Raw genomic sequence first — 9,804 nt, 5'->3', positions numbered from 1 at the left:
CCAAAAACAATTTGTATTGGGAAAAGGAGAAAAAGAGCGAAGAGAAAGAAGAATAGAAAAAGAAAAAAAAAGAAGGAAAAAAGAGAAGAAAAAAAGGGGGGAAGCAAAACAGAAAACAAGAAAACAAAAAACAAGAGGGAGTAACCTCTGATTCTGTATACTGTAAATCCCTCAACTTCCCCTGGAAATTTCCAGTGCTGCTTGGTCAATAATTTGTTTTTCCCCTGTCCGTCTAGCAGGTCTTCTGGCAGAGGGGCCGGCTGTGCTCATTCTCAGGTGTCAGCACTTGGGGGAGTTGCCCCCATGCTTGGTGCATGGCTCAGTGAAAGTTGTTTAACCTTTTTATCCTGTGAGGCCACTGTGAGCCTGTGATTATGCTCAGTGGGGGTTGTTTATCCTGGGAGGCCCCAGGAGGAACAATACTGGTGGCGGCCAGCTCTCCAGCCCTGGAGTCAGCTTCCACAGTAACTACGGAGCTCTCAGTCTGCAGGGGCCTGGATGCTCCAGGGGCGGGAGTCACCGATCTGCACAGCTCAGGGCCGCCGGGTGGCAGGAGTATTCTTGCTGTCCTGTGCCCTCCTGGCTTCTGCCTATTCGGGGGTGAGCGCCGGATCTTGGGCTGTGTCCCCGGTGCCCTGTGCTCCCGGGCCTGCGCTCTTGGAATTGCACTCCCGGCCACACAGCTCCCTTCGTGTGGAGCCTCTGCCGGAGCTGCCTCTGAGCTGCTCCCGGGGTCGCACAGCCCCCTCCACGCGGAGCCTCTTCCCCAGCCACCTCCGAGCTGCTCTGGGTCCAGCCGGGCGCGTGCTGCAGCCCTTTAGGGAGCTCGACCACGGGGTGTGGGGTGCTCTCCTGGGGTGCAGGTCCTCTGTTAGTGTCCCAGGGAGCCTGAGGGCATCCCGACTGCTCTGGGATCCTGCTCCAACTCCCTGCGACCTCCTTTCTGTCCGAGAAGATTGGTGCAGCTCCTGCTTCTCCAGGACAGGGCTTTCCCACCCTGGGGGCTCTCGCTGGGGCCTTAGCCCGACTCCTGGTGGGGCTCCTCTCCCTTGGATTCCTCTTATTTCTTTCTCTTTTTCCCCCATCTTTCTACCTGAAGAATGAACTCTTCTCACTATAGCATTCCAGCTGTTCCCTCTTTAAATCTCAAGTCAAATTCATCGGTTTTCAGGATGATTTGAAAGTTATCTAGGTAATTTGGTGGGGACAGGTGACTTGGCCCTACTCTTCCACCATCTTGTCCCGCCTCGATCTTGAAGTTTCTTCATTTGGGGAAGTTCTGGTGTATCCGTCGTGATGGCATATGGCTGTCCTTTTGCTTTCTCACAGTTCTCCCTATATTTATTCTGAAAAGAATAGCAGAGATTAGCCTAAAACCTGACAAGACGGTAGCAGAAATTTCAGGCAATGCATTCATCCCCTTGTGATAAAAAAAAAAAAATCCAGCAAGTTCCAACAATTATCAGTTATAACAGCTTTCTTTTTGTCCCCTACTCGATTCACAGCAAAAATTATAATAGATTTGTTATTTGTTATTCCTAACATGATTGGATACTTAAGACAGTAGAAATTTTATTACAAGCTATGGTCTCGAAAATGCCCTAATATGATTCAAAGTTTTTATTGTCTGAATGCACACATAAAAAGCCTGAACCTCAACAGTTTTAGAAAATATATATATAGAAATTGAAAAGATTTGATTGATAACACAATGCAAAAATACTCAATGCTGACGTTGCAGCTGAATCTCGATGGCTTGGATAGCTGAGACACCAGCTGAATTAATGGCAAGTCTGAATTATGGAGTATTTTGAAAAGGAATGCAATTTTATTATTTCTGCTACATATACAATGAGTTCTAATAAATAAAACACTAAGAGCTGTCAGTCTAATCTGTAGGAGCAGAACCTCTGATTGACCAAAAGGCATGTGGATTTAGGTTCATCTTTGTGCATGTGTGTCAGACCTCTCTATACTGCCCATGGCAAGTTTTTGATGGTCAGTGGCTGAGGTTGCAAGTGGCAGAGAGCTTTGGGCCTGTTGTACTGCTGTCGGGGGCCTCTCCCTCTGCCAGTAGGGGCTGCAGATGCCTAGTAACCAGCAAAGACAGGGCCCTTTGGGGGCAAAAGGATTTTTTCTAGTGTGATGTTGCTTGGGAGGGCCCAAATGTTGCTTGGGAGTGTCCGTGTCTTCACTGTAATTTCTGGAAAACGTTACCTCAGACCTCCCTGAATGGAGAGGTCTAAGTTTGGAGGGAAATTTGACAAAGCCTTCATTTGAGGGAACGGAGGAGTGTGTGTCCATTTCTCTGGCCGCACCGTAACTGTACATGGAAAGTTAAGGACCGGGGACTTTCAGCAGCGGTGATTATGCACCTGACCCTGGTTTTCTAAACTACAGGTTCTTCTTCCCTATATGACTCTTAAAGACCTTTTTATATATTTTTAACTAGTCTACTTAAGGGGCATCCTGCTCAGACACAGTGTAAAGAGGTGTTCTTTAGCTTCTGTGAATGGATTTCAGTTGAATCTGTATTTAGGACTTCAGGATTCTAGATTAGCCAGAAAACTGTGAATAAATATCAATAAATGCCTCATAATAGGCCTCCTGTTTATTTTGTGGGAATGATTTCAGTAAGGAGGTTTCTCTGAAACTGCAATGGTGCAAATGAATTACATGAAGGGAAGATTCAAGAGTCACAAGAGCTTATGTTTCTGCAGATAAGTTTTTGTCTCCTACAAGGTTGAAGAACAATCTAGCTGGCGCCCAAAACAGAGTCACTGGAGATCAATAATTTCTCTATAATAAAACCAGATTGGCACAAGATGTTAGAAACTCACCGGGCCAAAGAGGTCCTGCATCTTCTGGCTGTGTACAATGTACACAGGTCATGAACTTCAAAGAATCCAATTTCTTCCAGATAACCTTCTTCCTCTCCGCTGGATTGGCTGGTACTGGCTGTGCAACACCAATGCCGGTTTGGAAGGTCCTGATGGTTCATAGTCCAATGTGGTCGTCCTTGTGGTAGTAGTTTCAAAGATTTCTGTTATTGTCTGAAAATGAGACATGCAGTTCCAATGGTTATGGAAATAAAAATGGTGATGGCATGATCTAGTTGCATATGCATTATCCTGACCTCAAGTCAGACTTGCACCCTAGGGGTGCTTCAACATGTCTGAAACAGACCAAGGCGGCAGGCCATGTACTGTATACATCACGTTACAGAAATGTGAATGCTGATTGCTCAGGAGGGTGTGGAATCAAGAGGTCACTCCCTCTTCATTTGCTACAGTGCCTTAAAATTCCATTGGTAGGAAGGAACCCAAACACTTTCAGGTTGGATAAAACTCAGAAACACAATCTTTTTTTTAATTTTTATTTATTTATGATAGGCACACAGTGAGAGAGAGAGAGGCAGAGACACAGGCAGAGGGAGAAGCAGGCTCCATGCACTGGGAGCCCGACATGGGATTTGATCCTGGGTCTCCAGGATTGCGCCCTGGGCCAAAGGCAGGCGCTAAACCGCTGCGCCACCCGGGGATCCTGAAACACAATCTTCTTAAACATTTACAATCTTCTCAAATCGTTTGGGTAGAGCCAAAGCAAACTTGGCATCAGGGAACAAACAATTAAGAAGATCAAATAAAGCTCACCTTGTTGACTTCATATTAACTCTAAATGAGTCTATGAAAAACCTGCTTGCTTTTTCCACAGGTCTTCAGGCCTCTCCCCTGCAGTCCTAGGCAAAGAATAATGAACTTTAAAGGAATGAATCACATCAGTATCACAAGTGACTACCATCCTTTTGGCTTAGTCAGTTAGTTAATGTGAACTAGAGTGCCATTTATGCTAACAAATGCTTAGGTGGACCAGGATAAGGACGGCAACATAAGGGGGTAATCATCCTTGTAACAGTCGTACACGTGCAGTAGGTGGGAAATTACGGTTTCTTATGCCAGGGTGTACAGAAGAAACTAAGGCCAAAGTTTAGGTCTGGTCCAAGGTTAAAAGTACCGTATGTAAGAAAAAATGGTAAGCAGGCAACTGGTCCATCCATGTGATGGCAGGACTTCCTTCACAGCTAGTATCATCTCTACCAAAGCAAGAGTCCTTGCATCAATTATGGAAAGGGAAGCTGAACCAACAAGGAAACCGACATCTGGGACAACTTCCCCTGGTGTCATCAGGTCGTTGCTGATGGGCTGCTTTCTGCTGCCGTTGCTGGCAAACAGGGATGGGGAGAAACTAACCGACTGGCAGCAGCTGCAAATGTTAGGTCTCATGCAGCTCCAAGCCCTGTGACAGCCATCCTCTGTGTGCCGTGCTCAAGAGAAACAGATCTATCCAGAAAGGAAGCATGAGTGAGCTTTTTCACCCTAAAAAAAGTTCCACCTTGGAATATTCACGGGAAAGGCTTTGTGCTAAAACCTCAGTAACGTTTCGTTGCACCATCGGGGGCAAAGGCAGAGATGGTACCCAACAGGTTACAGCTCTCTACGACAAAGCTGCTGGTCACCCTGCAAGTCACCCGTCCGAGGCCCTGGGATTGCGACGGGTACCACGTGCTGGCAGCCTCTGGCATTATTGCAATTAGCACCCACTGCGCCAACAGCGCCCCACGAATGGTGGGGAATGATGCCCAAGCACCCTGGGTGTGCTGGAGAGCAAGAGCAGGGACACGGCCTGTCAGGGGCAGCATTTCTCGCCGGCTCCCGCAGCTGTGGGGTGCAGGCAAGGAACGGTCGCTGCCCCCTGACCCCGCGCGTGCCAGCTCAGAGCCCCGGGAGCCCGTGGCAGGTGCTGGCGGCCTCAGTGTGCACCTCAGGCAGCCTTACCTGTCTGGCCCTTACTTGCCCCGGCACCTCCTCGTATATGGCGTCCTCCACCTAGTACTGCAAACAGAGGCAGAGCGGGCGTGAGAACACAGCAGGCGGCCCTGTCCACTGCCCGCAGTTGGGGGCGCCTCCCGCGTGCCTCCCGCAGGGAGGGGCATTATCTGAGCCCAGGCGACTTGGGGCGGCTGGCGGTCCCGTGAGGGCCGCCAGCCTGGGTGGGGTGCAGGGGGAGGAAGGGGCTCCCCGGGTGCATCGTTAATGGGCGGCAATTTCCCTGGAGGCCAGGAAAACCTCTTCTGGGAGCCAGGGCCTTGTTCGCAGCGAGGCGGCAGGACGATGCGGGAGGCTGCTGTCTGCACAGGAAGGACCTCGGGTAACGCGCTGTGACCAACAAGGCGGCGGTCACAGGGCCGGGGACGAGGGCAGCACAGAGAGGAGAGCCAGAGGAAAGCAGCACCCAGACCACCCTCGTCCCCAAGGCCCCCAGATGTCCCGGGGACGAGTGGCCCTCCGGGGAGAGGAGACGGAGCCCCGAGGCCGGGTATGAGGGCGGCAGGGACCAGGTGGCACAAGGTGCGGGCAGGCCAGGCCGCCACCTGCAAGGTGCCCCAGGCCCCACCCAAGGTCAGAGCCACTCTGTACTCCCGGCGTCACCGCCCGCCGCAGGAGCAGGTGCGGTCGGGTGGCCGCAGACACGGGGGGCCGCAGTCCCGGCCCCGCCACCCAGGCCCCCGGGACAGGCACGCGGGCCACTCGGCTCGCTCTCTCACGCCACACAGTGCACCTCGTTCTATGCTTCACGTGTCCCTTCTCTGCCACCAAAGACGACGCTCGGGGAGAGGGGAAAGCCAAGGACCAGACCTCCTGCAGCCAGGGTCCCGCCTGTCCCCCGGGTCAGCCAACTCTTTCAAGTTACTTGGCCTTTGCCCCGAGGCCACCAGCTCTAGTCCATCAGCAGGGACTCGCCCAGGGTCCCCCGTCTTGTGCTTCCCCTGCTCCCGCACCGTTTCTTAACTTCGACCCCAATACCCATCTGGGTCCTTAGGCAGAGCCAGAGATGCCTGGGCTCCTGCAGGACACCGGGTTCCTCCATGACGGGCTCAGCCTTCATCACATGGGAAATAGCGTTTGGCCGCTTGGGGGCGGCTGTTTGGTGGTGAGCCACAGAGAACCCCGCCTCTGGCCATACAAAGCATTGTCAGTGACTTGAGAAGGGATGTTACATCAGAGTGAAGGATTCACGATTTTGGATTTTCTTAGCACCCAGGGAAAAGCAGTCCTTTGGTAGCTATCCAACTTTACCTTTGTGGGACTCTCACCCTTGGCAGATGAAGCTTAGAAATAAGCTGATAAAAAAGCAACAATACCCAAATGGTTGGCATTAACTTACGTGCCAAATCCCACATAGTTTTTAGAGCTATGTCCCTAATTGGTTAGTGCATCCTTGCTTCTTTTCCTTTCTGTCCAAATTTCAACTGGAGTCAAGAGTGATAGTATGATTTTATTTAGATGTCTGAGACCCCTAACAGATGTTTTTAAAGCTAGTTCCTGGTTTTGAACTCTTCCCTGACCATCTTCCCAGATTTGCCACCATTCCATTCTCTGTGACATCTTTTCTGAGGTCAGGGAGACCTTGGGTGAACACTCCCAGGCAGGGAGTCTAGCAGTTAAGCAACTGCTGGTCAGTAATAGGAACAAAATGGCGAGGATGAGATGCCGAAAAAGAGCCCCTTCCATTTTTTTGGCATCTAGTTAAATCACTCAAGTCTAACACCGAGGACAACTTCCAATGACCACTGAACGCCGTTATTTTAAGAAAAACAAGGGAATATTTTAAGTTGAAGGCTACAAAGTATTACTGGCATTACTACCAGAGGGAAGGCAATTTAATTTATAACTGTCAGCGCTTAATCGTGATTATTCTGATTTTCAGATTATTCTGATTATTTCTTTGCAATTCTAAATCCCACATAATTACAGTAAAACTGAACGTAAAATATTCCCTTCTCATGCTCTCCTAACGATGCTTTGTGAAGTTATAATAGATGATGTATTTTATTTTGCAAATGATTGATTCACCTACAGTACGGCTTTGATTGTCGCTACATAAAATACTTGGCTGTCAGAGTCCGTTTTTCTCATCTTACCTCCACCACCTCCTCATATTCTTCGTCAGCTGCCATTTTCCCTGAGTAGTAGTGGCACCTACAAACTTTTCAGGTTCCAGACAAATGAAAGATACATTAGAATCTACCCTCGGACTGAAATCAGAACATCAGAAAAAAAGAATTTAAGACGTATCCACGCTACACATCCCTAGATCTTTGTAGGCTAAATGAAAGGAGAGATCTGAGTACAGGTCTAAAGAACTCGGGCCCCAAATGCCTTTCTCTGGATTCCCTCAGCAACATGCCAGGTATGGCTACTTCTAGCTACACGATCAATTTAGTTCAAGTTGTGAAAGGAAGTGGAGGTAAGAAAGCGAGAGTTTGGATCCAGAGAAACTTTATTTAAATTGCTAAATACTTGCAGAAAAACACTTTTTTTTAAATATTTTTTTAAATTTTTTATTTATTTATGATAGTCACATAGAGAGAGAGAGAGAGAGAGGCAGAGACACAGGCAGAGGGAGAAGCAGGCTCCATGCACTGGGAGCCTGACGTGGGATTCGATCCCGGGTCTCCAGGATCGCGCCCTGGGCCAAAGGCAGGCGCCAAACCGCTGCGCCACCCAGGGATCCCCAGAAAAACACTTTTAAGCAAAGTATTAGTTAAAGGGAGGTCAGCTCGGCTTCCAGAAGTTAGTTTTGGGCCAGCACCAGGATGCTACGAGGGTGCCGTAGGTCTCTAAAATGCTTTCCTACTTGAAATCAGACACATACAAACAATCTGTCAGTAGCTTTAAAAGAAAAATAGAAACCTCAAGGCAATGGGGTTATTCTTTTCCTAAACACCATTGGCTTGTATGGATTTTTCTCTTTTGTGTCTGTAGCCCTTCCTCAAACCTGAAAAACAAGACACGTTTACACCATTGACTGAAGCGCATCAAAGATCGTGGGCCTTGGGTCTAAGCTTCTAATTCGGGAGCTAGGGAAAGGGTCTCCCGGGGCCTCTTAGGTTGATGCCAGAGAGTGGGACGTGCTTGATAAAAGTGGATGATGACCTGGAGCAGCTGTCCCTTTCATTGCCTAAAGATATTTGCCGTGTAGACCAATACCCCACCATGGCTAGTTTTGTTAAGCTAGCGAAACCGCCGCCCCTTCTGAGGCAGATGAGGCCCAGTAGGATGGGATAAATATATAGGAAGCCAGATCTTAGAGCCCTTTTCATACTCATACATTTAGAAAAAAAAAAAAAGGCAAAAATTTTTGAGATTTTTTTCTGTTAAATGAGAAAGTCCACCGGGTCAAGCAACCAGGGGATAGTCCAGGGCCTGACTAACCTCACAGCACAGGGCAGATGCGAGTAGGGCCCGGGAGGGCGACAGGGCCACAGACTTCGCTAGTCATGTTCCCATCGCGATTTCCCCAGTTAGGATACCAAGCTTTGGAAAACACTTCAAGGGAAGCTGCAGAACGTCTCCAGCAAGAACATTACGAGAAAAAGCCACCAAGCAGCCTTTGCTGTCCTCTAGCACATCAATTTCCTCAGCAGCAAAGCCTCTCCAGACTCTCCCCTCCCGAGAGCCCCAGGCAGAGCCAGCGCGATGCCCAGTCTCCAGGTGACCACACGGCCGCGGCAGCCAATCAGACCCTGAGTCGCTCGAATTTCAGAAGCTAAATATACTGAGTGATCCCCTGAAAAGCAGCTGTTCATCAATTCCAGTAAAGGATAAAGGGTAACAGACTGCTTGCTTAGAACTACTCAAACGTAATGGAATTGCACTTAACTTCCAGCATACGGGCTTCCAGTTTAGGTTTCATCTCTCATTTCCTGCAACCCTGTTTAATACCACATTCGTGCAAAAGAATCTAGGATAAAATAAGCATGTCTTTGAGGGGCTGTGACCCTTCTGTAGCTGCTTTCCTAAGGTCACTTGCCTCATTTTCATGGAGGTAAACCTATTCCCTCTTGTACAGCTCCCCAGGTGAGCTACAGGTAAGTTACAGGTGCAAGAAAGGAATAAAATCCATGAAACCTCAAGTTGGCAAAACCAATGTCTAAAATCATGAACAAAAGAAATGACAGTGGGAAATGGTTGATGTGACCCTAGATAAGCTGGCCACAGAGCGTAATTAGAGAGAATGGGCTCCATCCTTTTTCTGTTACTAAGCCAGAAAGGGATGCGGAGACCTTACTGATTATCTTCTCCCTCCCTGGGTAAGGCTGCCTGCTAGCAATACCGAGCCGCTTTCCTAGGTAAGCCAGCTTCTGATTTACAATTCAGCCAGGTGGCTTCTAGAGGCAGAGTGTGAACACAAGCACAAAAGCGTTCAATTTTCAAACAGCAGAAGCAGATACAATCTAAATCAGTCAATTACTAGGAGAAGATAATGCCCTATTAGGTAAGTCTGAGTGTATGACACTGAGTTGACAAAATTGACCCAGCAATTTTCCATCTGAAGACAATTTTCACTGACTTGGTCTCTCTCTAAACCTCTGTACTAAAGCAAAACCCCTTTTGGTCACTGGTTTCTTGACATGGGTTTAAAATTAAACATGTTGTCATAGTTCTTTTTTTAGCTAAACGTTAGGAAGCATTGCCACATTTCAAACATATGTACCTCTCCGCCTTCTGTGATTCAGACGGTGGTAAATAAAATTGAACAGGACTTTTAACCATCTAAACCAATTAAACCTTGTTCACTTCCTATGTTCTCACAGGTTTTATGACCAAGGGATATGTGTGTAATAGGACACCATTCCATTGGCAGATGTAAACTAGAACTGACTTACTCTTCATTATGTTTTAAAAGATGGTGTTAAATCGGAAAAGAATTCAGGCCCATTTTCTATGACACATAGGATAA

General features: G+C 48.1%; 1 long non-coding RNA gene across 2 annotated transcripts; it reads right to left on the bottom strand.

The window, feature by feature from the left end:
* Positions 1 to 284: 284 nt before the first annotated feature.
* LOC144309568 (uncharacterized) lies at positions 285 to 7,315 on the bottom strand. 2 transcript variants are annotated; one of them, XR_013375526.1, is made up of 5 exons: positions 6,983 to 7,315; positions 4,836 to 4,892; positions 3,654 to 4,340; positions 2,841 to 3,053; positions 285 to 1,346 (listed from the first exon to the last, which is right to left on the bottom strand). It is a non-coding gene; the product is annotated as an uncharacterized LOC144309568 (long non-coding RNA). The 2 variants fall into 2 exon arrangements; XR_013375527.1 differs by having other exon boundaries at positions 3,654 to 3,739.
* Between the last annotated feature and the right edge of the window lie 2,489 nt (positions 7,316 to 9,804).

Source organism: Canis aureus, unplaced genomic scaffold (genome assembly GCF_053574225.1).
Source record: "Canis aureus isolate CA01 unplaced genomic scaffold, VMU_Caureus_v.1.0 ptg000086l_RagTag, whole genome shotgun sequence".
NCBI lineage: Eukaryota > Metazoa > Chordata > Mammalia > Carnivora > Canidae > Canis > Canis aureus.
The sequence above is the reverse complement of the archived record's forward strand: the minus strand, read 5'-3'. Positions and strand labels throughout refer to the sequence as shown.